Source organism: Erythrolamprus reginae, chromosome 2 (genome assembly GCF_031021105.1).
Source record: "Erythrolamprus reginae isolate rEryReg1 chromosome 2, rEryReg1.hap1, whole genome shotgun sequence".
NCBI lineage: Eukaryota > Metazoa > Chordata > Lepidosauria > Squamata > Dipsadidae > Erythrolamprus > Erythrolamprus reginae.
In genome coordinates, this window is record NC_091951.1 from 11,402,132 (window position 1) to 11,427,225 (window position 25,094).

At 44.3% G+C, this 25,094-nt stretch overlaps 1 pseudogene; it reads left to right on the forward strand.

Moving 5' to 3' along the window:
- Positions 1-1,341: 1,341 nt before the first annotated feature.
- LOC139159141 (zinc finger protein 721-like) lies at positions 1,342-24,985 on the forward strand (annotated as a pseudogene).
- Positions 24,986-25,094: the final 109 nt, after the last annotated feature.

Sequence of the window (25,094 nt, forward strand, 5' to 3'; positions counted from 1 at the left end):
AGGAAAAGTGGGATTCAGCAATCTCTACATGGGGCCAGTGTTCCCTCAAAGTTTTTTGGGGGGGTGGGCGGAAAAGTGTACTGTCTGAGCGGCAGTCCCTTTGGGACTGGGCGGCACAGAAATATTAAATAAATAAACAAACAAACAAACAAACAAACAAACAAAAAACCCACCCTGTTTTGCCCCAGAGAATTTCAAAATAAAATACTGTACTGTGTGTCTATAACAGTGAGCTCATAATAGGGCAACTCTATCAATATCAAAATGCCACTTAAATAGTTGAACTAGTTTCAAACTAGATTTTGATTTTCTTTCTCTCTTCCTTACTCCCATTCTTTTTCTTTTCCTTCCTCTCTTTTTTCTATCTGTTTCTCTCTCTTCCTCTCTCTCTCCTTCCCTCTCACTCTTTCCCTCTTGGCTTCTGGGCAGGTTTGAAAAACTCTGAGTTGATGCTGATTTTTAAGTGAGCGATTGCTCACTGCTCAGCTTAGAGGGAACTATGCATGGGGCTACCTTTGAAAAGTGTTCGGAAACTTCAGATCGTGCAGAATGCAGCTGCGAGAGCAATCATGGGCTTTCCCAAATATGCTCATGTAACACCAACACTCCGCAGTCTGCATTGGTTGCCGATCAGTTTCCGGTCACAATTCAAAGTGTTGGTTATGACCTATAAAGCCCTTCATGGCACCGGACCAGATTATCTCAGGGACCGCCTTCTGCTTCACGAATCCCAGCGACCAGTCAGGTCCCACAGAGTCGGTCTTCTCCGGGTCCCGTCAACCAAACAATGTCGCTTGGCGGGACCCAGAGGAAGAGCCTTCTCTGTGGCGGCCCCCACCCCCCTGGAACCAACTCCCCCCAGATATTAGAATTGCCCCCACCCTTCTTGCCTTTTGAAAGTTGCTTAAAACCCATCTCTGCCGCCAGGCATGGGGGAACTGAGATATACTTTCCCCCTAGGCCTTTACAATTTTATCCATGGTACGTCTGTATGTATGATTGGTTTTTATATAATTGGGCTTTTAACTGTTGTTAGTATTGGATTTGTTATACAGTATACTGTTTTATTGTTGTTGTTAGCCGCCCCGAGTCTGCAGAGAGGGGCGGCATACAAATCCAATAAATAAATAAATAAATCACACCAGGTCTTGTCCAAACGCACTTTGTTCATTTCAGCCCAGTTCAATTTTCACTACATCCATCATCCACGACTCCTACAGTCCTCAATACTGGCATCCCCCGCCACTCTCGACGAAACGGGTCAATAGATGCGTTCTATTAGCGTCGGTACGGAACAGAGCATGCGCAGAGAACATTTGTCGGCCATTGACGCCGAGCAGAGGACTGAAGAGGTGATAGCTGCCTTACGAGACACTAGCCAAGAGTAGTAAACGCGAATGTGGTGGTGGCGGCGTTTATAAGGGTTTGCCTTATGAGACGCTCTAGCCAAGGGTAGGAAACCGGAGTGTGGTTGGTGGGCGTTTATAAGGGTTTGCCTCTCTAGGAAGCAACACTCTCTGGCTGACAGTCAAAGAGACCACGAGGGTTCGAAAAGTTTTGGCGGCAGCCGGTTACAGCAGTTGCTCTTTTCTACCTCAAAAGCCCTGAGGGAGCGGACTTCCCCCCGCCTTCAGCCCTCCGAAACCGGCAAAGGGTCGGGACGAGGGACTGGGGGACAGTCCGCGTTGTCCGAACGCGGTCTCGGAGGGAGTTTGCCTCCGTCTGGACTGCATTGAAGCCGGAGACCGAATGGCGGACCGGACGTCTCCACTTCAGACAGGGAGCGGCTGTGTTGAGTCCAGCGGAGGAAACGATAGTCCGAGGGGCCTCCCCGGGGGCCCCCACAGCTCCGAGGCTGAGCGCTGGCGCTTCCGCAGCTGCGCTTCCCGAGAGGCCGAGGGGCCCCGGGCGCTTTGCAGCCGCCTGCACCGGCTGTGCCGGGAATGGCTGCGGCCCGACCGGAGGAGCAAAGCCGAGATGCTGGACCTGGTGGTGTTGGAGCAGCTGCTGGCCCTGCTGCCCCCGGAGCTGTCGGGCTGGCTGAGGGAGTGCGGGGCGGAGAGCTCCGCCCAGGCGGTGGCCCTGGCCGAAGGCTGCCTGCTGGGGCCCGCAGCCGCCCCGGGGCCTGGAAGGGGGCAGAAGGTAAGGACCTTTCATCCTCTTCTATGCCTCTTCTGTCTCCTTTTTATACACAATCCCAACAAACATCCAGGTTTCACTTGTTGGGATAGTATAAATCAGTGTTTCCCAACCTTAGCAACTTGAAGATATTTGGACTTCAACTCCCAGAATTCCCCAGCCAGCGAATGCTGGCTGGGGAATTCTGGGAGTTGAAGTCCAGATACAGTATCTTCAAGTTGCCAAGGTTGGGAAACACTGGTATAAATAGTATGTGAGAATAGCTGCCTGATGGGGACATGTCATAGACTGGACAGTCATAATTTAAAATAATCTCAATTCCCACATGGAGATGGAGGTGTGGGGGGAAATTATAAAAAAAAAAACCTCCTACTTTTGCTGCAAGTGAAGGAAAAGGATGGGAAAAATACTTTGAGAATTGCAATATTCTATTAATGTGATTTTATAATGAAGATAGAGCTAATCTTTGTTTTCACGGTTCTTGGCTGGACTACCTCGAATGAAAGCAATGAAATTTTTCACAAAAATAGCAGGTGTTTATACAAGAAAAACAGAAACCATTAGAGCGAGAGTACTCAAGATCTCCCATTTTGGGTTCCTAAAATACAATTGGAGAGGAATGAAGCAATGCCATGGAGCTTACATGGTTACAGCTATTTGAAAGTTGATCATAAAGCAGGATATTCTTTTCAGTTGCAGGAGCCATATATGAGGGAAATCTCAGCAGACAACCAGGGAGCAGATCAATCAAGTGATTCAGTAGAGCTTTTGTTCAAGAGGATCCAACCTGGGACAGCTTCCCTGGTAAGTGTAAGTTTCTTATGAAAATTTCAAACTCCTTTATTTCATGAGCCACTTTGAAAACTAAGTGCTGAGTCTGTGTGTATTTGAACATGGTGTCCCCACAGAATGACCCTGTGGGTCTTTTTTAATTTCCAAGATTGTTGTTTGGATGGAAATGAAAGACAATTCTCAAGTGTCTTGTATTCAGAAATATAATTTATATATTGAAACATTTTAATCTTAATGTCTTTCTAAAAACTTTGGGAAAGTAGTTAAAAAGAAGAAGCTGTGAAGCAAAACAGTATCAATTCCACAAGTAGGGCAATATATCAATTTGAAATAAATTACAGGAAAGACAAATTTCTAACATAAAAACCTCTAAAGCTGACAGATAAGCGAATGAGTAAGACTGTTGGTCATGTTGTGTTGATATTTCCAGGGTTATTTTCAAAATTTTGAAACATGACAGATAAAAAATTGTTAGTAGATATGGCCTGTTTTCTAACAATTTTTCATTTTGCCAAGCCAGTGAGATGAGACTCTGCCTAAAACCTCCTTGGTGAATTATTCCAGGCTGGGGGTGGGGGTTATTGTCCCAAGGAATGTCATTGTCCATTTGGATACATCCAAGTCACAACAGCAGCAGGTAGGCGGTAGAGAGAGACTAAGGCATTGTGATATTCATTTGATCTCTTGGAAAGCTCTGTTTTCATTTTCGGAAGTAAGAAAAAATGAAGATAATATTTCCTTTCTAGAGCTGTGTTCCTTCTGAGGAGGTGGCTGTGGAATTCACAGAGGAGGAGTGGGCACTGCTAGATTCTGACCAGAAAGCCTTGTATAGAGAAGTCATGCTGGATGTTTCTAGGAATATAACTTCTCTAAGTAAGGACTCCTTTTTCTCTGGGTGCCGTTCATTGGGAAGGGTGTTTTTAATAAGAGGTAAATGGGGAAGATACCTGGACTGAATTGCGTAAGTAAATTGCAATTGTAAAACCTTTCTAACCTCAGGAAAATCATAGTCAGAATGCTTAGCATGTAACTAATATCCAGTTGAGGAGTCAGTGTCCCAAAGAACCCCATACTCATCCCCTTTTCTGTTTAACTGCCAGGGGGCCCTGTATGACAAACCAGCTGAGGTATTCCATGGGCATTTTTGTCCAAGATTGTCATCACAGCAACTCTTCTAGAACACAAGGTTCTGGAGACCTCACCTACAAAAAGATATTGACAAAATTGAACGGGTCCAAAGACGGGCTACAAGAATGGTGGAAGGTCTTAAGCATAAAACGTATCAGGAAAGACTTCACGAACTCAATCTGTATAGTCTGGAGGACAGAAGGAAAAGGGGGGACATGATCGAAACATTTAAATATGTCAAAGGGTTAAATAAGGTCCAGGAGGGAAGTGTTTTTAATAGGAAAGTGAACACAAGAACAAGGGGACACAATCTGAAGTTAGTTGAGGGAAAGATCAAAAGCAACGTGAGAAAATATTTTACTGAAAGAGTAATAGATCCTTGGAACAAACTTCCAGCAGACGTGGTACATAAATCCACAGAAACTGAATTTAAACATGCCTGGGATAAACATATATCCATTGTAAGATAAAATACAGGAAATAGTATAAGGGCAGACTAGATGGACCATGAGGTCTTTTTCTGCCGTCAGTCTTCTATGTTTCTATGTTACAACTAAGGTCTTGGCAGAAATGGTCACCATAGATTTGTGAAAAGTCTTAGTTCCCTGATGGTGAACCTAGATGGCATGCAGAGCCCTGTCTGTGGGAATGCACGCCATCCCAATCTGATCTTTGCGCGCACCAGAGACCAGAAACCTAAAGATCTGCTGGTCAGTCCGTATACATTCGCCAGCCACTTGGTCTTTGTGTTTCCTCTGCTCTGGTGTGCATGTGTGCACATACATTATGGTTTGGGCATTCAGTGCCGAAAAGATTCACCCTCACTACCTTCGATGATGCAGGGAATTGCGTGGGCAGCTTGACATCAACAGTAATATCTTTATCTGGTTCAGGGCTAAATAATTCACGTAGTCACCTGAATAACAATTTGCACCTACTATATTCTAGCTCACATATAGCTGTTGCCAAATCTGATGATCAGATGGGCATATTTTTCACTGGAGAGAAGCCCCCCTCCACCATAGTAAATTCTAATGATAATTTATGGGATTTTTCTTTAGCAGGTGATGGTGATTGTAATGGGCTAAAGAATAAGAAGTACAAGCAGCTGCGGTTATTGAAACTGGACAGAGGAGCATCTGCAGAGAGAGATTCCTTCTCTTTTGCCGTACCTGAAATACTGAATAGGGAACATAAACCACAAAGGTCTGTAAAATGTGAGCAGAATTTCAGTCTAAGCAAAAAGATGGAACTATGCATGAACTGTGGAAGAAGCTTCAGTAGCAAGAGTAAACATTGCCATCAGAGGAGCAACGTAGGTAAGAGTCTTTGTACAGAATGTGAAAAAAGCTTTTGTCAGAAAACAGAGAGGATTTGTCCTAAAAAGATCCGCATAGGGCACAGACCACATAATTGCCTGGAGTGTGGAAAGAGTTTTGCTCAAACGGCACATCTGAATACTCATAAAAGGATCCACACAGGGGAGAAACCATACAAGTGTGTGGAGTGTGGAAAAAGTTTTGCTCAAATGGGAAATCTTAATTCTCATAAAAGGATCCACACTGGAGAGAGACCGTATAAATGCACAGAATGTGGAAAAGCTTTTGCTCAAATAGCTAATCTTAATTCTCATAAAAGGATCCACACAGGGGAGAGGCCATATAAATGTATAGAATGTGGGAAAAGTTTTAGTGGTAGCAGAAGTTTAATACATCATGAAAGGATCCACACTGGGGAGAAACCATACAAGTGCATAGAGTGTGGAAGAAGCTTTGCTCAAACAGCTCATCTTAATTCTCATAAAAGGATCCATACTGGAGAGAAACCATACAAGTGCATGGAAAGAAGCTTTGGTCAAGCAGCACATCTTAATTCTCACAAAAGGATCCACACTGGGGAGAGACTATATAAATGCTTGGAGTGTGGGAAAAGCTTTAATTGGAACAATATTCTTACTCGTCATAAAAGGATCCACACTGGGGAGAAACCATATAAATGCTTGGAATGTGGAAAAAGTTTTGCTCAAACAGCCCATCTGGATACTCATAAAAGGATCCACACAGGGGAGAGGCCATATAAATGTATAGAATGTGGGAAAAGGTTTAGTTGTAGCAGAAGTTTAATAGATCACGAAAGGATCCACACTGGGAAGAAACCATACAAGTGTGTGGAGTGTGGAAAACGTTTTGCTCAAATAGCTCAGCTTAATTCTCATAAAAGGATCCACACTGGAGAGAGACCGTATAAATGCACAGAATGTGGAAAAGCTTTTGCTCAAATAGCTAATCTTAATTCTCATAAAAGGATCCACACAGGGGAGAGGCCATATAAATGTATAGACTGTGGGAAAAAGTTTAGTTGTAGCAGAAGTTTAATATATCACAAAAGGATCCACACTGGGGAGAAACTATACAAGTGTGTGGAGTGTGGAAAAAGTTTTGCTCAAAGAGGAAATCTTAATTCTCATAAAAGGATCCATACTGGAGAGAGACCATATAAATGCTTGGAGTGTGGAAAATGTTTTGCTCAAAGAGGAAATCTTAATTCTCATAAAAGGATCCACACAGGGGAGAGACCGTATAAATGCTTGGAGTGTGGGAAAAGTTTTGCTGAAGCAGCACATCTCATTTTTCATAAAAAGATTCACACGGGAGAAGCCATATAAATGTTTAGAGTGTGGAAAAAACTTTGCTTGGAAAATATCTCTTACTTGACACCAAAGGATTCACACAGGAGAAACCAAATAAACGAGTCTTCGGAGAGGGGTGGCATACAAATCTAATAAATTATTATTATTATCATTATTATTAAATGCACTGTGGAAAGAGCTGTGTTCGAATAGGAAATTTTTATTCTCGCAAAATAATCCTTGCAGAGAATAGGCCATATAAATGCTTGCTGTGTGGAATAAGCTTTAACTGGGACAGAGAGATTACTTGTCATGAAATAGTCCACACTGGGGAGAGATCATACAAGTCCATAGAGTATGGAAAGCAATTCAATGCTATTAATAATGAAAGAATCCATAGACGTGTGAACCCATATAAATCCAGTATGTGGAAGCAGCTTTGCTCAATTAAGGATACTTAATTCCCATAAAACAAAAACAGGTGGGACCATATAAAAACATATAGTGTGTAGAAAGGTTTAACAAATGAAAGACACTCATGAAAAAAATCCACGCAGGGAAATTCCATATTAATGTATGGACGGTGGAAATAATTTTGCTGGGAAGGAATACGTTAATCATCATCGGATCTACAGCGGGAGGAAATGTTTTAAATGGACAAAGTAAAAAAGCCTCTAGAAGAAATTTATCTGACTTGCCATTCCTTCTTTAGCTAAAGAAATCTTGTGATTTTCTTTTATTTTCTTCTGACCAGAGGTTGAAGGACTGAAATCAGCCCCAGAAATAGTGCCTCTTTTTGAGGAGTTGCCAAGGCAATTATTAACCATGTACTTGGAATCAATAAACTTTAATGACATATAGTTCACCCGCTGTCTCCTTCCATGTATTCTTTTTTCATTATCTAATTCAGTTGTCATGGCTAGCGATATGGACCCCCAAATTTGAAGTCCACCTAGGGAGAGAAACCAACTTCAGGAGGTCAATTTCTGAGTGGCTTTTATAATGTAGTGCAGCAGCCCCTTGAATCCAGATCAACTTTTTAAGAATCAACGAACCGGGAAAAATCACAGAAAAACCAGAAAAGATGAATAAAAAGTCAGGGCTTCAACAGAACAGAAATAGCAACTAAACATGTATGAAGCGTATACGGTACGTCATAGAAGTGAGTATACTACCTCACATTTTGTAAACATTTAAGTATATCTTTTCATGTGACAAAACTGAAGAAAGGACACTTGGCTAAAATGTAAAGTAGTGAGTATTCAGCTTGAATAACAACGTGCTGTCCCCTCAAAATAACGCAATATACAGCCATTAATGTCTAAACTGCTGGCAGCAAAAATGAATACACATTAAGTGATAATGTCCAAATGGGGCCCAAGTAGCTATTTTTCCTCCCTGGTGTCATGTGACTCAGTAGTACAAGGTCTCGGGTGTGAAGGGGGAGTAGGAAGGTTAAATTTGGTGTCTCTAGCTCAAACTGGGTACTAGAAGTTGAACATGGCACTTCAAGGCAGTAAACTGAGGAGCTGGGGAAAAAAAGTTGCTTTACATTAAGATGGTTTAGACCAGCGTTTCCCAACCGGTGTGCCGCACAGGGCCGCCGATAGACCAGTACTACTGGGAGTGGTGTCACGGGCCCGCAGTCAGCAGCTCCTTGTACATGCGCAGACTGTACCCTCCCTCTTTTGCCGGCTGCCTGCCTGAGCCTCACCTCAACAAAGTAAAAGGCCCGGCCAAATTGATTAGGTGAGGCAGGCGGCCCGGCCGGCAAAAGAGGGAGGGTGCAGTCTGCGCATGTGCAAGGAGCTGCTGACTTGGCGCCAGGAGGCTGGCCGGCGGGGGCAGGGCCCCCTAATTATTCAATTTGGCCGGGCCTTTTGCTGAGGTGAGGCCCTCACCTCAGCAAAGTAAAAGACCCGGCCAAATTGAACAATTAGGGGCAGCGGCGCCGGCAACGGGTAGGTGGAAGAGAAAGAGAATGGGAAGAAGGTGCTTCGGCCTCGGAGTTCGGTGACCACAGCTTGGCTGATGTTCTATAACATCACCATGTCGGCCGGGTGAGCGGGGGTGTTGCAGGTGGAGCGGCGGTGGGTCAGAAACGCGACTTTTCCTTCTCACCGTCCCAGGTCGAAAGGCTTCATTTGAACTACCGACGGGATTGTACCTGCTGGGCACGGTGGCGAGGGGGAGACCGGGGGCGACATTGGCGGGCAGAGCGCGGCGACTGGGGGGATAAGCCCTGGCTTGCTTTGCATTGCCTAATACGGTGCAGAGTTGGACGCCATGGTTTCCTCTTGCCCCCAAGACCAGGCGCGGACAGATCGAGGCACACGCTGCCGCGAAAGGGATGAAAGGGAGGAGCAGAGCAGGCATGGCGCAGGTGGGGGGCTTAGTGGGGGCGAGGGTGACTGCCTCCGCCTCCCTTTCCTTTCCTGCATAAGGTGCCTCCCACTCACAACTTTGTGTTGGGTTCATTTTGGCAAAGAAGTTGTCAGTTGCCGGGGAAGGGGCTTTTACTTGTCCTAGAAAGGGCGGTTTTCAAGGATAGCCAAATGACCTATCCTGAATATATTCGGACCTCCTTTCTCATTACTTACTCCCTCCTTCCATTTCTTTCATTCCCCTTCTCTATTTTTATTTCTCTTTCATTCTCTTTCTTTTCTCTTTCCTTCTTTCTTTCCTTCTTTCTTTCATTTCTTTTTCTTTCTTTCTCTCTTTCTTGCTCTTTCATTCTTTTTTCTTTCTCTTGCTTTCTTTCTTTCTCTCCTTCCTTCCCTCCTTCCATTTCTTTCATTCCCCCTCTCTATTTTTATTTCTCTTTCATTCTCTTTCTTTCATTCTTTCTTTCCTTCTTTCTTTCTTTCTTGCTCTCTTGCTCTTTCATTCTTTTTTCTTTCTCTTGCTTTCTTTCTTTCTCTCCTTCCATTTCATTCATTCCCCCTCTCTATTTTTATTTCTCTTTCTTTTTCTTTCTTTCATTTCTTTTTCTTTCTTTCTCTCTTTCTCTCTCTCTCTTGCTCTTTCATTCTTTTTTCTTTCTCTTGCTTTCTCTCCTTCCTTCCCTCCTTCCATTTCTTTCATTCCCCCTCTCTCTTTTTATTGCTCTTTCATTCTTTCTTTCTTTTTCTTTCTCTCTTTCTCTTGCTCTTTCATTCTTTTTTCTTTCTCTTGCTTTCTCTCCTTCCTTCCTCCCCTCCTTCCATTTCTTTCATTCCCCCTCTCTCTTTTTATTTCTCTTTCATTCTCTTTCTTTCTCTTTCTTTCTCTCTTTCTTTTTCTTTTACCTTCCCTTCCTCTATTTCTTCTTTTCTTTCTCTTTCCTACCTTCTTCCCTCCCTCCCTTCCTTCAGTCCTTCCTCTCTTACTCTCCCCTTTCATAAGTTTCCTTCCTTCCTTCCTCTGTTCCTATCCCTTCCCCCTTTCTTTCTTTCTTTCTTTCTTTCTTTCCTTCCCTCCCTCCATTTCTGGCTTTCCTTCTCCCTCCCTTCTTTCCTCCCTCACTCCCTTCTTTCACTCCTTCCTCTCTTACTCTCCCCTTTCATACCTTTCCTTGCTTGCTTTGCACCCTTCCTCTGTTCCTGTCCATTCCCTCTTTCCTTCCTTCCTTCCCACCCTCCGTCCATTCATTCACCCATTCCTCTCTTGATCGCCCCTTTTACCCTTCCTTCCTTCCTTCCTTCCTTCCTTCCTTCCTTCCTTCCTCCTTCCTTCATAGCTCGCCCTCGCCTTTCTCCCCTTCCTTCCAGATGGGAGTGCCCCCTCAAGACACCCGCCCGACTGCCGGCACCCTGCTTTTTCTCCTCGTCCTTTCCAGCTCCTCGCTGGTGGCTGCCGGGTCCTCGCTGGTGGCTGCCGGGTCCTCGCTGGTGGCTGCCGGATCACTGTGGGATCCCTCTCCCCTCACTAGAAAGCACATGGTTTTGTTAACAAGGCCTCTTCCAAGAAGGGAGAAGTGCCAAGGAGCCGTAAATAAGCCTTGCTCTGCCTGACCGATGCCAGGAGGATCTTTCTTTCCCTCGCCGCTCCCACTTCTTTCTTTCTCCTGGACAAGTCCATACAATCGGCTTAACCCAGTTCCTGAAATAGCCTATGGCAGTGCTTCCCAACCTTGACAACTTGAAGATATCTGGACTTCAACTCCCAGAATTCCCCAGCCAGCGTTCGCTGGCTGGGGAATTCTGGGAGTTGAAGTCCAGATATCTTCAAGTTGCCAAGGTTGGGAAACAGTGGCCTATGGGACCGCCTCGCTTGGCGTGAAGCGGGAAATGATCCCTGGGGGATGGAGTGGCTTGGCGACTTAAAATAGTTTTAAAATGGTGGGGGGGCCCAGACACTTAGGCTGTATGGGGCCCCAAAATTCCTGATGGCGGCCCTGGTGCCGCGGCACACTAGTGTACCGCGAGACACGGCCAGGTGTGCTGCAAAGCTTCTAGGGAAGCTCCAGCTGGGCGGGGCGCTGCCGGTGCCTCCGATCTGGAGCTCCCACTCGCAGCTGTCCCCCGGCTCCTGCCGGATGCCGCTGCTTCCGGCGCTCTCCTGCTGGGCCCCAAAGAAGGAAGGCAGGAAAAAGGAGAGCTTCATTCTTCACGCCTTCTTTTTCCCGCCTTCCTTCTTTGGGGCCCAGCAGGTTTGCGCTGGGAACAGCGGTATTGGGGGATAGCTGCGAGTGGGAGGTCCAGGTCGGAGGCACCGGCAGTGCCCCGCCCAGCTGGAGATTCCCTGGCAGCACCAGGTAGTAGCCGGCAATGCAGCACCCTTTTCCAGTGCCGCGCAAGGAGCTGGGCATTGGAGTTTGGGGTGGGGAGCGATGAAAGTGCAGAGGCCGGTGCCGCGGCTGCCCCCACCCCCCAGTACCTCCGCCCCCTCGCGCCCCTGGCTTCTCGCCGCTGATGGCCGCCCGCCCGATCTGCCCCTTTCTCCAGCTCCTCCCGCAGTGGTGGCTGCAACGGCGGCGAGCGCTCGGAGAAAACCTTCTCACAGCGGAGGTCGGAGAAGGTTCTTTGGAACGTCGGGGGTGCGTGCGTGCGCCCTATCCCCCAGCCAGCCTACCCGGAAAAAGCTTTGCCGGCCTCCGCAGAGAAGAAAGGAAGAGAGAGAACAAGAGAGAGAAAGAAAGGAAGAGAGAGAAAGAGATAACAAGAGAGACAGAATGAGAGAGAGAAAGAAAGAGAAAGAGACAGCAAGAGGGGGGAAGGAGGGAGAGAGAAAGAGATAGCAAGAGAGACAGAATGAGAGAGAGAGAAAGAGAAAGAAAGACAGAATGAGAGAGAGAAAGAGAAAGAAAGAGACAGCAAGAGGGGGGAAGGAGGGAGAGAGAAAGAGCAAAAGAGAGAGGAAGGAAGAGAGAAAGAGCAAGAGAGACAGAATGAGAGAGAGAGAAAGAGAAAGAAAGAGACAGCAAGAGGGGGAAGGAGGGAGAGAGCAAAAGAGCAAAAGAGAGAGGAAGGAAGGGAGAAAGAAAGGGATGGAGAGAGAAAGGAAGGGAGAGAAAGAGGGAGGGAGAGAGAAAGAGAGCGAAAGGGAGGAAGAGAGATTTTTTGTACAAACTTTTTTGCACCCACCCACCCCCCTCTATGTTCCCCAGGATTTTGAAAATGTGAATAATGTGCCGCGGCTCAAAAAAGGTTGGGAAACCCTGGTTTAGACTATAAGAAGATTGCCAAGACCCTGAAACTGAACTGCAGTATGGTGGCCTAGACCATACAGCAGTTTTATAGGACAGATTCCCCTCAGAATAGGGCTTGCCATGATCAACCAAAGAAGTTAAGTGCCCGTGCTCAGCGTCATATCCAGGGGTCTGCTTTGGAAATAGGTGCCAGCATTGCTGCATAGGTTGAAGGGGTGGGATGGGGGTCAGCCTGTCAGTGCTCAGACCATATGCTGCATCAAATTGGCCTGCAGGGCTGTTGTCCCAGAAGGAAGTCTCTTCTAAAGATGAGTCAGAAGAAATCCCACAAATGGTTTATTGCAGACAAGCAAACTTAAGGACATGGATTTCTGGGACCATGGTCCGATGAGACCAAGATTTGGTTCAGATGGCGCCAAGTGTGTGTGGCAGCAATCAGGTAAGCACAAAGGCATATATGTCTTGCCTACAGTCAAGCATGGTAGTGGGAATGTCATTGTCTGGGGCTGTATGAGTGCTGCTGGCACCAGGGAGCTACAGTTCATTGTGGGAATCGTGAATGCCAACATGTGACATAATGAAGCAGAGCGTGATCCTCTCCCTTCAGAGACTGGGCTGCAGGGCAGTATTCCAAGACAGTGATCTGAAACATACCTCCAAAACGACCACTGTCTTGCTAGCAGGGGTCCCCAAATTTTTTACATGGGGCCAGTTCACTGTCCCTCAGACTGTTGGAGGGCTGGACTATTAAAAAAAACCTATGAAAAAATCCCTAGGCACACTGCACATATTTCCATAAATTATACTTTTCTATAATTTCAGTATTTCCAAGCTCAATTAATTTTCAGGCACTTAGCATTTACTATTATTAACTTTCATCAATCTACATTTCCAAGTATATTTTAAATTCATATTGCAAACTCATAAAATCATACAGTACATAATGTAAACCCATTGTTTATCATATGTATCTTCCATTTTACTTATGTAATTCTATATAGTACTAAAATTCTAATCCAATTTTATGAATTAATGCATCCTAATATTAAACAACACCTAAATATATTATTATTATTATTATTATTATTATTATTATTATTATTATTATTATGTCAATACCACTCAGCAAATGAGATCACTATGCTGGATTTCGTATTTCATCACCAGTCGGGCGCTTCCCAAGCACCTAGGACTGCACCCACCCACAGCCAGCCTTACACAACCAGACTTGAAATCCTGGGCTTAGTAAGCTTAGAACTACGCCACCTTCTGCAGAACCTAAGCATAGCTCATAAAATTATCTGCTACAACATCTTACCTGTCAACAACTACTTCAGCTTCAACCATAACAATACACGAGTATACAACCGATACAAACTCAAAGTGAACCACCTCAAAATTGACTTTTAAAATACGACTTTAGCAGAGTGGTTAATGCCTGGAACTCACTACTTGACTCTGTGGTTTCACCAAACCCCCAAAACTTTACCCTTAGACAGGATAGCGTGTCCTGTCCAATTCTTCCCTCTTATCAGTACCCATCTTATGTATATAAACAATGTTATATCTATTACAAACATGTACTTGACAAACAAACAAATAAATAAACTCCCTAACCTCTTCCAGAGTGTGTCTTTTTCCTCTCCCTTTTTTCCTGTCTCAGGGTATCTGCTAGAAACATAGCAGCGTTAAGGAGACCCTTCTCAATTTCTTTCTTATTTTCTTCTTATACTTAATAAAAAAACTTTATAAGCTATCTCTACCAATTCTGAAATGTCTTTCCACAGATCTCCTCCTAGTTTCTGTAACTTTCTTCTAATATCCTCCGTTAACTGCCCTATAAAAATCATATTTATCATTTTCTGATCATCCGAGGCTTCAAGATCTAAATCAATGTATTGCCTGAAAGCCTTGGTATATTATTTCAAGAAAGGTCCTCGGGACTCTCATCTTTCTTTTTGCCTTATTTCATATACCTTTGCAAGGTTCTTAATTTTGGGAACCCCATTTTGGATTTCATACAAGACTAAAGACTGAGAATTCTGTAGCCTCATATTGTCCCCAATCATTTACAGTATTTGTTTGTTTGTTTGTTTTGTCAAGTATGTATTGGTGGCATACAAAGATATAATAATATTTATATACATGATACTAGTAAAAGAGAAACATTAGGACTGGGGACGGAAGGCACTCTGGTGCACTTATGCATGCCCCTTACTGACCTCTTAGGAATCAGGAGAGGTCAACAGTGGATAGTCTGTTGATAGTCTAAGGATAAAGTTTTAGGAGTTAGATGATGATACTACCAAGTCTGGTAGTGAGGTCCATGCATCAATCACTTGGTTACTAAAGTCGTATTTTCTGCAGTCAAGTTTAGAGCAGTTTACTTTAAGTTTGTATCTGTTGTGTCCTTGTGTTGTGGTTGAAGCTGAAATAGTCGTTGACAGGATGGACGTTGTAGCAGATGATTTTATGGGCTATGCTTAAGTTGTATTTAAGGCGGCAAAGTTCTAAGCTTTTTAAACCTAGGATTGTAAGTCTAGTTGTGTAGGGTATTCTGTTGAATGTGGAGGAGTGGAGGGATATTTTCTAGAGTATTTATGTCCAAAATGCGGTGTGGTTTCCAGACAGATGAGCTGTATTCAAGAATTGGTCTGGCGAAAGTTTTATATGCTCTGGTTAGTAATGCGAGATTACTAAAGCAGAAACTACGTAGAATTAGGTTAACAACTCTTGAAGCCTTTTTGGCGATGTTGTTGCAGTGGGCTTTGGCACTTAGGTAATTTGATACGAGTATTCCAAGGTCTTTTCTGGAGTGAGCGTTGTCTGTAAGGTCGTGTTTATTCAGCTTGTATTTGGTGTTCTGATTCTTTTTGCTAATGTGTAGGACAGAGCATTTTCTGGTTGAGATTTAGAGTTGCCAGATGTTGACCATTCAGACACAAAGCCAAGGTCTTTTTGGAGAGTAGCTGTGTTATCGGTGGTGTTGAGAAGTTTTACAGATCCAGATCCCATTCTAGCTCTGTGAGGGCACAGAGTTGTCATTCTCATGCTCTTTTTTTGTTTGTTTGTTTAACTGCCACTTCAATGTCCCCCTTCCCCAGTCTCTGTTCCTCTGGTTTTAGAAGGAAATCATCCTGTCACCAATATGGAGTTTTTGTTCAGCAGATATATTCTAAGCGTGTGTGAGAGAACTATCCACCTCTACCTAGGATCGAACTCTCAGCCTCCTGATTGTCAGGCCACCATACCACTCCACTAATCTGTACCCAACACTGGTAGCCGACAAAATCTATGGCAAACCAGTAAAATGTGTCTCTTTGCAGTTAGAAGATGCTGAGCTAATTCAGATATCCAGGCAAGAATAAATTTGACGATTTATGCGATTTAGGAAGTCTGCTTTTTGTCCTTGTTTAAATCGCCTTCATGCAGCTCAGTTTTTTCCAACTTGGCAGCCTTCTAGTAGAAAGAGAAATTCCAGGTGTCCAGAAGCAGCAATAAAACCAGGGTTCACCCCAAGCAGGTTTGCTCATTTCAGCCCAGCTCAATCTCTACCGTAGGCATCATTCCCGGCCTGTTCCATCCTCACAATCTTCCAACTGTTAATCTGCTCCCTACTAAAAAAATTCCCTCAGCAACTGACTTCGAGCGACCTTTAACCGTCAAAATGGAACAGCGCATGCGCAGAACACTTCCGCCAATCCTTGAAGCCGAGTAGAGGACCGAAAAGATCATACAGTAGTTGCTTTAGGAGACGCTCTAGGCTGGAAGCAGTAAACGAGGGAGTCTAACAGGGATTTGCCCCTCTAGGATGCAGCCGTCTCTGGTCCAGTGTCTGGGAGGGCAGGGGACGGCTTGCAGCTGCTCTTCTCCGCCTCAGAAGCCCCGAGGGAGAGGAGCCCCTCCCCCGCGTGAAAACCGGGAAAGGAGCGGGTCTAAGTGGGTGGCGGAGGGTCCGCCGTAACCGAAGGTGGCCTTGGAGCAAGTTTTCCCCCGTTTGGGTTTCGTTGAAGCCGTAGACCGAATGGAGGCCCGGGGGTCTCCCCTTCAGGCGGGGAGCGAAAGCGGCGGCCCGAGCGGCCTCCCCGACGAGCCCCGCAACTCCGAGGCTGAAAGATGGCGTTTCCGCAGCTGCGGTTCCCGAGAGGCCGAGGGGCCCCGGGCGCTTTGCAGCCGCCTATACCGGCTGTGCCAGGAATGGCTGCGACCCGAGCGGAGCAGCAAAGCGGAGATGCTGGACCTGGTGGTGCTGGAGCAGCTGCTGGCCCTGCTGCCCCCGGAGCTGTCGGGCTGGCTGAGGGAGTGCGGGGCGGAGAGCTGCGCCCAGGCGGTGGCCCTGGCCGAAGGCTGCCTGCTCGGCCCCGCAGCCGCCCAGGAGCTCGGAAAGGGGCGGCAGGTGAGGGACTTCCATCCTCTTCTACGCCTCTGGAGTCTCTTTCTTACAATCACAGAGAAAAGACATGCAGACCACACATATTAGGATAGTGTAAATATATGTGGGAATAACTTTGCAGGATGAAGACAATTCATAGTCTGGACAATCATAATTTAAAAGATAATCTCAATTCCCACATGAAGGTGTGGGTGTGGGGAAATATTATGAAAAACCCTCCTATTGCTGCAAGTAAAAGGAGAGAATGGGAAAATACTTTTTGAGAATTGCAATATTCTATATTAATGTGACTTTATAATTATATATATATATTAGCTCTAGCCAGGCATGGGAGAACTGAGACATCTCCCTAGGCTTTTATATTTTATGATTGGTATGTATGTGTTGTTTGGTTTTAAATGAGGGGTTTTATATGGGTTTCTTTTTAATATTAGATTTGTTCTTTGACATTGCTTTTACTGTTGTTGTGAGCCGCCCCGAGTCTTCGGAGAGGGGCGGCATACAAATCTAATAAATAATAATAATAATAATAATAATAATAATAATAATAATAATAATAATATTCATTGTCCATCTTGAGGATAAATGGTTCCTCCAATCAGGACAAAGAAAACGAGATATAATAGACATAAATATATTCACAAGGAAGGAAAGGATAAAATTGTCAAGTAAAGGGGAGGAGATGAAAAACAGCTCCTGATCAGAAGGAAAATAGGAAATAAAAAAGAAGCAATTCTCAAAAGTGGCATGCATTTATTCAGAAATAACAGCAATCCCAGAGCAGTTCTGAAGTTCTCTCATTTCGGTTTGGGTTGGAAAAGTATAATTGGAGAGGAAAAATGAAAGGCAAGTGAACTAACATACTGGTAATTAAAGTCCTTTGAAAGTTGATCATAAGCCAGACTTTTCTTTGTTGTAGGAACCATTCATTGGGGTGATCTCAGCAGAGACCCAGGGAGGAGGAGATCCATCCAATAATTCTGAAGAGATTATTTTCAGGAGGATCCAACTGGGATCACCTTGCCAGGTAAGTAAGAGAAGTTTTAACACCTTCATTCATGAGCTTTTTTTGAAAACCAAATGCTGAATCTGTGTGAATTTGAACCTGGTGTCCCCACATAATGACCCAGTGAATATCACTTATTCAACCTTCAAGGTTGTTCTGGGGATGCAAATAAAGGACAATTCACAAGAGTCTTCTATTTGTAAAATGTAATTTATATGTTAGAAGGCTTTAATCTTTCTTACTGTTTTTTCTAAAGACTTTGGAAAAGCAATTGAAAAATAAAAGCCATGAAGTGAAACAATACCAATTGTTACAAAAATGGCTTCAAAAATTACCCTATATATCCAATTAAAAATAAATTATGGGAAGGACAAATTTCTCATCTAAAAACCCCTAATTCAAAGCTGGCACATTTTAACGATAAGACTGTTGGTAATTCAGGGGTCATTACAAGATTTTGAAATAGGCCAGATAAAAACTTCTTAGTACAACTTTGCGTTTGCGTTGTAAATACATAAAGCAACATGTTAAGAAAAACAAGGTAAAAATGTACATATCTGATCAAAATTCTGAAATGAGAAGGAGATGTAAATATCCCAAATGTATGTTTTGTTTTGTTTTTTGCTTTTTTCCTCTTGTTTATCATTTTGTTAGCATCTATTATGTCTGTACAAATTTATTTAAAGTTTAATGCCTTTGTTGTTTTGTGTTTTGTTTTTAAAATTCAATAATATAACATTTTAAAAAATTAAAAAGAATCTTAGTACATATGTGACAGAAATAGAGATAAATTACAGCCCACGTGGACTGTAATAAATCATTTCTGAGAGTCGATGGATTTAAGAAAGAATCTGCTTTCAAATAAAGTTTCTTTTTATTACAAAAGTAAAAAAAATAAGGAATGCCTTAGGAGGCATATGAAATACGTCTTACATCATGGCAGTTAACAAAGAATGTGGGGATACAATATGGAGGATTTGGAAGGGACGGATGTGATGCATGTATGATGTGGTAGGATTTTACGTCATAATAGGAGGAGCTAATAAAACACACACACTGTTAACTATTTAATTACTGAATAACTCTGAATGTCTCTGGGGCTGTCAATACTCAGCGTGACAATATGTCCCGTTTTCTAACAGCTGTGTATTTTGATTAGCCAGGGAGATGAGGCCATGAGATTCCTCTGCCCAAAACCTCCTTGGTGACTTATCCCAGGCCGGGAGTAGGGGCCGGTGCCATTCTGCAACTTGGATACATTAAAGCTATGTTTCTAACAACAGCATGGAGAAGGTGGAGCGGGGCTCCCCACACTTAAAGACCTTGTGGACCTGCAGGGCTTATACCTGTCCTATAAAAAAATGTCTGTTTGATCTTTTGCAAAGCTCTTTTCTCTTTCGGAACTAAGAAAGAACTGTCATATGTGGAAGATACATGTTTTGTTTTGTTTCTAGGACTCTAGTCCCTTTGAGGAGGTGGCTGTAGATTTCACAGAGGAGGAGTGGGCACTGCTGGATTCCAGCCAGAAGGCTTTGTGCAGGGAAGTCATGCTGGATGTTTCTATGGATATGGCCGCTCTGGGTAAGGACCCTCTTTGCTCAGCATTCCAAGAGAAAGGTGTTTTCATTGGGAAATAAATGGAGAAGATACCTGCACTAAATTGCATGAAGTGGTCAGAACTCTACCTGGCCACCATTTGTAAAATCTTTTCTAATCTCAAAACATTAGTCAGAATGTTTAGTATGTGGCTAATAAGCAGTGGAGGAGCCACTGACGCAAACAATCCCATTCAGTTCCCTTTGGTTCCCTTTTATTGGATCATAAACCAGCGGAAGCATTTCATGGGCAATTGTGTCCAACATTGTCATCACAGCCACTCTTCTAGAACACAACTAAGGTCTTGGCAGAAATGCTCACCATAGTTTTGTGAAAGGCCTTAGATCAGTGATAGCGAACTTTTTTTTAGTTCACGTGCCAAGTGTGTGTGTGCGCGCACTAGCATGTGTACATGTGCCCACACACATCCCCCCCACATGCACACCCCCTGTGCATGTGCACAATCCCCCCCCCCATCCCTGAGCACAGCCCACATTGAAGCCTGAAATGCACAAACCGGAAAAATGGACTTCTGGTTTGCCTGTTGTGCTGTTTTTTGCACTCTGGAGCCTTCAGGGAAGCTTCCTGAAGCCCCAGAGTGTGAAAAACAGCACAACAGGCAAACTGGAAGTGCGTTTTTCCAAATTTTGTTTGTCGGGTGGTTTTTTGCACTCCAGGGCTTCAGAGAAACTGCCTTCTGCATATGCACTAGAGCTGTCATAGGACAATGCCTTCAGTGGTGCTCCTCCTACCTCTCTGGTTGGTCGCAGTCAGTGTTAGTGGGGGGTCAGAGGTCGACCTCTAGGCTTCTCCCTTGTAGGGTGCCTCAGGGGTCGGTCCTCTCCCCCCTGCTATTTAATATCTACGTGAAACCACTGGGCGAGATCATCCAGGGGCATGGGGTGAGGTATCATCAGTACGCTGGTGATACCCAGCTGTACATCTCCACTCCATGTCCAGTCATCGAAGCAGTGGAAGTGATGTGCCGGTGCCTGGAGGCTGTTAGGGTCTGGATGGGTGTCACCAGACTCAAACTCAACCCTGATAAGTGGAGTGGCTGTGGGTTTTGCCTCCCAAGGACAATTCCATCTGTACGTCCATTACCCTGGGTCTGCAACTTGGGCGTCCTCCTCGATCCACAGCTTACATTAGAAAACCATCTTTCAGCTGTGGTGAGGGGGGCGTTTGCCCAGGTTCGCCTGGTGCACCAGTTGCGGCCCTAGCTGGACCGGGAGTCACTGCTCACAGTCACTCATGCCCTCATCACCTCGAAGTTTGACTAATGTAACGCTCTCTACATGGGGCTACCTTTGAAAAGTGTTCGGAAACTTCAGATCGTGCAGAATGCAGCTGCGAGAGCAATCATGGGCTTCCCTAGGTATGCCCATGTTTCACCAACACTCCGCAGTCTGCATTGGTTGCCGATCAGTTTCCAGTCACAATTCAAAGTGTTGGTTATGACCTATAAAGTCCAGAATATCTTTGGGACCGCCTTCTGCCGCACGAATCCCAGCGACCAGTTAGGTCCCACAGAGTTGGCCTTCTCCGGGTCCCGTCGACTAAACAATGTCGTTTGGCGGGACCCAGGGGAAGAGCCTTCTCTGTGGCAGCCCCGATCCTCTGGAACCAGCTCCCCCCGGAGATTAGGATTGCCCCCACCCTCCTTGCTTTTCGTAAACTCCTTAAAACCCACCTTTGCCATCAGGCATGGGGGAACTGAGACATCTCCCCCAGGCCTATATAGTTTATGTATGGTATGTTGTGTGTATGTCTTTTTAAATTATGGGTTTTTAGATATTTTTAAATATTAGATTTGTATTGTACATTGTTTTTATTATTGTTGTGAGCCGCCCTGAGTCTACGGAGAGGGGCGGCATACAAATTGAATGAATGAATGAATGAATGAATGCCTCGCATGCACTCCGGTATGGCTACGCATGCCACCTGCCATAGGTTCGCCATCACGGTCTTAGATGCTCTGTGGAAATGCCTGACCAGATTGATCTGTCAACAGCACAACCTTAATCTGGTTCAGGGCTTAAAAATCCCTTGGATACCACTATAGTCATATGGATAGCAATTTCCACCCACCATCTCCTAGCTTGACACATAATTGGTGACCAATCTGAAGCTCAGATGGGCATTTTTCACTGTGGAGAAGCCCTCCCACCCCAAATTGTTATCCATCATTGTAAACTCTAATGAGAATTTCTTTTCATTTTTCTAAGCAGGCGATGGTGATGATGATGATCTAGGGAATGAGAATGAAGAGCAGCCACCATTATTGACACTTGAAAAAGCACTATCTGCAGAGAGCCATTCCTTTGCTTTGACATTACCTAACATACTGCACTGGAAACCACACACGTTTTCCGAATATGACGGAGATTTCAGTCTAAATAAAGTGATGGAAATATGCACGAACTGTGGAAAGACCTTCATCAGCACGAATAATCTTTATGGGCATCAGAAGAGCCACATAAGCAACAGACTATATAACTGTCCAGAATGTGAAAAAAGCTTTTGTCAGGACACAGAGATGATTTGTCCTAAAAATTTCCACACGGGGCTTAGACCCTATAATTGCCTGGAATGTGGAAAGAGCTTTTTTGAGAACAGTGATTTTACACGACATCAAAGGATCCACACAGTGGAGAGACCATACAAATGCCTGGAGTGTGGAAAGGGCTTCACTCAGAAAGGAAAACTGAATTCTCATAAAAAGATCCACACTGGGGAGAGACCATATAAATGCCTGGAGTGTGGGAAGAGCTTTATTGACAACTGGCACCTTACTTTCCACCAAAGGATGCACACGGGGCAAATGCCGTATAAATGTTCGGAGTGTGGGAAAGGCTTTAACTGGACTAAAGATCTTATTCGTCATGAAAGGATCCACACTGGGGAGAGACCCTACAAATGCTTTGAGTGTGGAAAGACTTTTGCTCAGAAAGGATGCCTTACTGGTCACGAAAGGATCCACACGGGGGAGAAACCATATAAGTGCGCAGAGTGTGGAAAAAGCTTTACTCAAACAGTGCAACTTAGTGTTCATAAAAGAATGCACACAGGGGAGAGACCCTATCAATGCTTAGTGTGTGGGAAAAGCTTTAATTGGAGTAGAGGTCTTATCCACCATGAAAGGATCCACACTGGGGAGAAACCATACAAGTGTACGGAGTGTGGGAAAAGCTTTGCTCAAACAGCACACCTTAATTCTCATAAAAAGATCCACACAGGGGAGAGACCATATAAATGCATGGTGTGTGGCAAGAGTTTTGCTCGGAAAGGATGTCTTGTTGGCCATGAAACAATTCACACGGGGGATAAACCATATAAGTGCACTGAGTGTGGAAAGAGCTTTGCTCGGACAGGGCATCTTTATTCTCACAAAAGGACCCACTCGGTAGAGAAACAATTTAAATGCCTGGCATGTGGGAAAAGCTTTAACTGGAACAGAGACCTTACTCGACATGAAAGAATCCACACTAGGGAGAGGCCATACAAGTGTATGGAGTGTGGAAAACAATTCATGCAGAACAGTGCTCTTATTAATCATGAAAGAGTCCATGCAGGGGACAGACCATATAAATGCACAGAATGTGGAAGCAGCTTTGCTCAAATAGGGGCACTTAATTCCCATAAAAGGATCCACATGGAGGAGGGACCGTATCAATGCACGTAGTGTGGAGGAAGCTCTAACAGTCCCAAAACTTTTATTCGTGAAAGAATCCACAAAGGGAAATTCCATATAAATTAACGGAGCGTGGAAATAATTTTACTGGGAAAGAGCATCTTACTTTTCATGAAAGGATCCAGGCTGGGAGGAAGCCTTCCAAATGGACAAAGGAGAAAGGCCTCCAAGTGGAAACTCTTACTTTACCATTAGAGGATCCACATGGGAGAAATCATGTAAATGTAGGGAGTGTGGAAAAAGTTTAGTTTAGTTTAGTTTATTTAGATTTGCATGCCGCCCCTCTCCGAAGACTCGGGGCGGCTAACAACAATAAAAAACAATGTAACAAATCTAATATTAAAAAGTAATCTAAAAAACCCCAATTTAAGAGACCAATCATACCAACAAACATACCATGTATAAATTCTATAAGCCTAGGGGGAAGGGAGAAAAAAATGTCAATTCCCCCATGCCTGACAACAGAGGTGGGTTTTAAGGAGCTTGCGAAAGGCAAGGAGGGTGGGGCAACTCTCTGGGGGGAGCTGGTTCCAGAGGGTCGGGGCCGCCACAGAGAAGGCTCTTCTCCTGGGTCCCACCAAATGACATTGTTTAGTCGACGGGACCCGGAGAAGGCCAACTCTGTGGGACCTAACCGGTCGCTGGGATTGGTGCAGCAGGAGGCGGTCCCGGAGATATTCTGGTCCGGTGCCATGAAGGGCTTTATAGGTCATAACCAACACTTTGAATTGTGACCGGAAACTGATCGGCAACCAATGCAGACTGCGGAGTGTTGGAGTAACATGGGCATGCCTTGGGAAGCCCATGATTGCTCTCGCAGCTGCATTCTGCACGATCTGAATTTTCCGAACACTTCAAAGGTAGCCCCATGTAGAGCGTATTACAGTAGTCGAACCTCGAGGTGATGAGGGCATGAGTGACTTTCCTTGAGGACACCATAAATCTAATAAAAGAGTGCACACAGAAAAAACAATATAGATCCATGGAAGGAACTTCAGGAAAAACCTTTCTGGGTCCCAAATTGGTAGTTGGTAAATCCACAGTAACTGAATTTAAACATGCCTGGGATAAACATATATCCATCCTAAGATAAAATACAGGAAATAGTATAAGGGCAGACTAGATGGACCACGAGGTCTTTTTCTGCCGTCAATCTTCTATGTTTCTAAATACTGGAATTTATTCAAAGCAGGCAGCTCTTCCCTTGCCTGTTTTAATTTGCGTTTTTCTTCTTCCCCGATGTGGAAAGTGGGATGCAAAATAGGAATTAAGCTGTTTAGTTTCCTCCGTTTCCCATCACCATCTCATCTTTTCCAACTGGTGGACTGTTGGCTTCCTTGACTTCCCTCTTAATTTACTGAAAAAAACCTATATGGAACAGAAATAGAATCCTCATCCTCACCATCTTAGTCATTAATCTATCCACTGCAGGATGAAGGTCTGTTCTGCATGTTTCCAGTGAATATGGTCTTGAGATTTGCTTTGCCAATTAGGCCCGTAATATTTGCTGATGTTGTCACTATGTCTTGTGGCTCTTTTGTGGTCACTTTTTATCATGTGGAATCCATTCTATGACTCCCTGTCTTTGTCTACTAGTTGTTCTTGCGATGTGACCAGCCCATATTCATTTTAATTCTTTTTAGATAGCATATCTTTTTATTTGTTCTGTAATCGATGTCTTTCTATGTTGTCTTGTGATAATGAGCATGTATCTGTAATGGCATAAATATACCAAATTTAGAAAGGGTTTCGATCTGCAAATGTTAATTCCCACAAAACAGTGTATTTCTTCCCTTCTTTACTAAATAAATCATCACATTTCCTTTTGTTATCTTCTGACCTGGAGAAAAGGAGTAAGATCAGCCTCAGAAATACTGCCTCTTTTAGAGCAGTTGCCAAGGCAATTTGTCCCACACACATTTTGGAGAAGAAACTCTTTATACTTGTGGAACCTTATTAATAAACTTATAACATGTACAGTAATTTTCCCGGTGTTTCCTTTGGTGTATTTCTTTTTTCACTATCTGACCCAGTTGTCATGGCCAAAGATATGAAACCCAATATTTGAGTCCACCCACCTAGAGGGAG